Consider the following 4962-nt stretch of genomic DNA (forward strand, 5'->3'; position numbering starts at 1 on the left):
TCTAGTTTTAATTTATTTGCATTTTACTAATGATGAAAGATGTTGAGGAGCTTTTTGTGTACTCTGTTGCCCACTTGTGTATCTTTAGAGAAATTCTACTGAAGTTCTTTGCAAGTTTTTATATTGGTTTGCTTGTCTCTTGTTTGTTAGGTTTAAGTTCTTCCTAAATTTCGGATATCAAACGCTTATACAGGGTCTCTTGCAATGCAATTCCGTATAAATTTTAGGATCAGCTTTTCTCTCTTTGCAAAAAGGCCCTTGGAATTTTGAAAAAAAATTACATGAACTCTATGTATTGATTTGGGAAGTATTGGCTTCTTTTTAAACATATTTTTTGTGGTTGTAGATGGTCAGAATGCCTTTATGTGCTTATTTTTGTATGTGTATGTGATGCTAAGGATCGAACCCAGTGCCTCACACATGCTAGGCAATCACTCTGCCACTCAGCCACAGCCCCAAGTATTGCCATCTTATCAATATTAAGTCTTCTAATCCAAGAACACAGGATATCTCTATTTATGTAGGTCTTCTTTAATCTTTCAGGATTTGCTTTGTAATTTTCAGTTTATAAGTTGTATACTTCTTTAGTTGAATTTATTCCTAAGTATTTTTTCTTTTCAATGCTATTATAGAATTGTTTTATTAAATATCTTTTTATATTGTTTGTTACTAGCATATAGGATATCATTAGTTTTTGTGCATTGGATTATCCTAGAGAATGTTTTGTATGTCTTCAGGGAGTACACTGCTGTTTTGGGTGGAATTTTCTGTATATGCTTGTTAAGTCCAGTTAGTCTGTAATGTCCAAATCCTCTTTTTCCTTATTGATCTTTTTTTCTGGTTCTATCCATATTGAAGGTGGGGGTATTGAGGTCTTCTACTATTGTAGAACAATTGTCCAATCTTTTAAATTCTGTCAATTTTTGCCCCATGTATTTTGGAGGTCTGATATTTGATATAGTCCATTCAGGGTACTATAACAAAATGCCATAAATGTATTAGCTTATAAACAAAAATATCTATCACTGTTCTGGGTGCTGGTAAGTCCAAGAATAAGGTGCTGGAAGATTCAGTGTCCAATGCAGGCCGGTTTCTTGATTCATAGATGGTTTTTATTGTCTCACATGATGGACCAAGAGACAAAGCAGCATTCTGGACTCTCTTCTAAAAGAGAATTAATCCCATTTGTATGCGCAGAGCCTAAAAAATCACCTCTGATAGGCCCTTCCTCCTAAGATCAGCACACTGGTGATAAGGCTTCAACATGTGAATTTTGAGGGAACAGAAAACATTCATGCCTTAGTAATCTGCTATGCTTTCTTGATGAATCAAGCCTTTTATCAATATGTAAGGTCTTTATCTTTCTCTTGTAACAATTTTTGACCTGAAGTCTGATTTGACTGTTATTAATATAGCCACCTCAGCTCCCTTTTGGTTATGGTTTCCATGGAATATCTTTTTCTTTCCTTTTACTTTCACCTCATTTGCTGTAAGATTAATCCTTAATTTGGACCCAAGGGAAAAAGAAAATAAAGCTGACAACAAAATTCAGAAATCTTATGAAACTTTACATGAAATTTAAAAAAGACTATTGAAGGAAAAGAATTCTTTAAGAATTTTAACTAAGAAGAGAGAAGTGCAGCTCTGACCTCTGCTGAGCTGGAGTAGACTGTAACATAGCAGGTTTTGGAAACTCAGGTGCAGTTCCTCAGGGAGAAGAAGACTGGAGAAAGCCACATACCAAAGTTATATTACCTGGTCAATTTTTTTTAAGAGAGAAATTTTAATATTTATTTTTTAGTTTTAGGTGGACACAACATCTTTATTTTATTTTTATGTGGTGCTGAGGATCGAACCCAGTGCCGTGTGCATGCCAGGCGAGCGCACTACCGCTTGAGCCACATCCCCAGCCCCTGGTCAATTTTTTATGAGAAATTTGTTCTAAAAGTCCTTGCTTACAATATGCTATAGTTTAGATCTGGAATGTCTCCCAAAAGGCTCATGTGAGGCTTGGTCCTCATCTATTGGAAGGTGATACAAATCCTTCAGAAGTGGGGCCTTGTGGGAGCCTAGGTCATTGGAGCCATGTCCTTCCAAGGGATTGTGGGACTCCAGTCTCTTTCTTTTATTCTCTCTTTGGCTAACTGCTATTAATGAGGTGAGCAGCCTCCACCACCATGTATTTCCGTCATGTTGTATCATGCTGCATAGCCCCAAAGCATCAGGGCCAATCCATCATGGGCTGACACTTCCGAAATGGAGCCAAAATAAACCTTTCCACTTTTTTTAAAATAATTTTTTTAGTTGTAGTTGGACACAATACTTTTATTTTATTTATTTTTATGTGGTGCTGAGGAGTGAACCCAGCATCTTGCACATGCTAGGCGAGTGTTCTACCACTGAGCCACAACCCCAGCCCCTAAACCTTTCTGCTTTTTAAGCTTTTCATCTCATGCATTTGTTCCAGAAAATCAACTAACATACAAGGCAAAAGAAAACTCATTTTGTAAAGATTACATTATTTAGTGTGAAGAGCTGAAAGGTCAATAGAGTCATAGGATGCAGATTTGACAGGTCAGGTGACAGATGACTCTCAGACCACATCTTTGTTAAGAGTGGTGGGAAAATACACATGTTGACAAGTGTGGTACGACACCATGGAATCTCCTTTGCAGAAAAGGAAGTGGGACAGACAGGGCAGCCCTAACAAGGGTTCTTTTATTGTAATGTGGGTCTTTCCAGAGAAATTCATGCTCTATCTCTATTAGAATTTGCATGGGCATGTCTCATGGCTTGCAGAGAGGAGTCTCTAGTGGCCTATTTAAATGGGGTTGAGGGCCTTTTGGGACAAGATCTCACCCTGAAGAAAGACCAAGCCAGGTGCTGCAGCCTGGACACAAGCCTGACAGCAGCTGAGAGTTGGCACGATCAGGGACCGCAGCAGCCACTGCTGCAGGGAGTAGGTCAGTGACTCCACATATGATCCCCACTCTGGGCCCCCAGATACACTGTGAGACAAGGACTTGATGGGTGGGCAGGAGTCCTGGAGAGTCCTGTCATCAGTGTCCTGAAGCTCTCTGCTCCTACCAAGGGTCATCCTTCTTGTACCTACTCCAGCCCACATGGTTAGAATGCACTTGTGTGGGTTTATGTAGCTTAAAAAGCATTTTTATTTCACATACAGTGATTTTTGCTTTCCATCCAGGCACAAGCTTCCTTCTTGACCCAGAGCAAGGGTACCAAGGGCACCAGCACTCCCTCCCAGAAGAGCTTGGCCTCCTCTGACCTGACAGATAAGGAACCCATGGGCTGCTCCTCTGAAGGAGAGTGGAGGTCCTGCCAGTTCAGAAGGTGCAACACTGGTTTGCCACACAGGATGCTCCCAACACACCTGAACACAGAGTCTGGTTCCCAAACTGTGCAGACTACCCTCACACACTTGCACAACCCCCAGGTGGGGCAAGGGCCAGCCAGATCCCCAGTCCTGAACACGACCAGCAATCAGACACACACTTACCCGTACAGGTACCCATGCAGGCCCTGCACACATACTGGCTGTGGGAATCTGAGCAGACACCTCCAGCAGAAGCGGCCTGCCCTGTCCCCACTCCTGATTCCTTTCCTCCTCTCCTTTGGCCTCTGCCTTCTCCGCACTCCCCTGCCACTCCCCTTCCCACTCCTCTGTCCCTTCCTCCTTTCCTCTCTTGTTCCTTTCTTACCTGCCTCCCCTCCTGCTCAGAGAGTCTGGGTCCCCATGGGGACAAGTGAGGACAGAGTTGGGAGGCTTTGGCAGGTGATGTGACCCCAAGAGAAGCATAGACCTGCAGATATGAGGCAGACCCAAGGGAGGACCTAAGTCATTTATGCCACACCCATAGTCCTGGCCAGGCCTTCCAGAACAACCAACTAGACTCCATAAGAGAAATCTCTGAGACCTGACAAGATCTTGCCCTGAGGAAAGACCAGGCCAGATGGGCAGGCTGCACACCTACACAGCAGAGCATCAGGGCCCAGGGGTGGGCTGCCAGGTAGCAGAGGAGGAAGTGTGGTGCCACATAAGCAGGTGGGCTTGGTGTGTGCACAGGGGACCCTCGGAGAGGCACTGATGCAGCCCTGGCCTCCTGGGTTCTATATAGTCAAGGCCTGCAGGAGAGGACAGCAGAGCTTTCCCATCCCCCCCCCACTGGCGTGTCATGCCCCCCATGACATAGGCCTGAGAGGGCCATCACTCCCACTTCACTGAGAAGGGTACTCTGGCGCAAGGGCTTGGACTCAGATAGCAAACAGACCCAGGTTCTGGAGCCCAGGAGGCTTCGTGGGTGGCACTGGGCACGTGCTGTACCTTCTCTTGCCTCCTAGTCTCATCTTGAGAGTGCCACAGGGCCTGATTCCTTCTCCACAGGGCCTCCCAATGCCAGTGGCGCCTCACGGTGCCACCCCCTCTTCCTCCCGGGGCATCTTGGCCTGCTCTCTCCATCCCTCTCTGTTCTTCCTCCCTCTTCCCCAAATTTCCCTCTCCTGCGTGCTCTCACCTCAGCCCTCCTTGCTCTCTCACTTCCATAGTTCTTGGGTGTCTGAGCTGTCTGAGAGCGGACACTGAGAGGGCATCCATCTTCCTTGGTCTTCCTGAGGCCCCATGAAAGACCTAAGTAGTCAGTGGGTCATTTCTCTGGTGGCTGGCGGGATGACCTGTATGCAGTGATGCTGTGTCTAGGGGTGGGAAGGACTCCATATGGAGCTTGTGGAAACTGATCGGGGTCCAGCTGAGTGCGGACACTGACCAGGTGTGTTGGCTGTGTTGGAAGCACAGTGTCCTTTTACCACCAATCCTTTCTTTGTGTTCTGTGACCTTGGGCACAATGTCCTCCTGTTCTATGGCTTCCTGGTCTATGGAACAGAACATTTATTATGGGGAGGCAGCCAGTCCTTTGTTAGGGGGTTCTTCTTCCTGCCAAGGATGGT

Source organism: Marmota monax, unplaced genomic scaffold (genome assembly GCF_021218885.2).
Source record: "Marmota monax isolate L192 unplaced genomic scaffold, Marmota_monax_Labrador192_F-V1.1 WCK01_AAM20220418_F8-fsc00024, whole genome shotgun sequence".
Classification (NCBI taxonomy): domain Eukaryota; kingdom Metazoa; phylum Chordata; class Mammalia; order Rodentia; family Sciuridae; genus Marmota; species Marmota monax.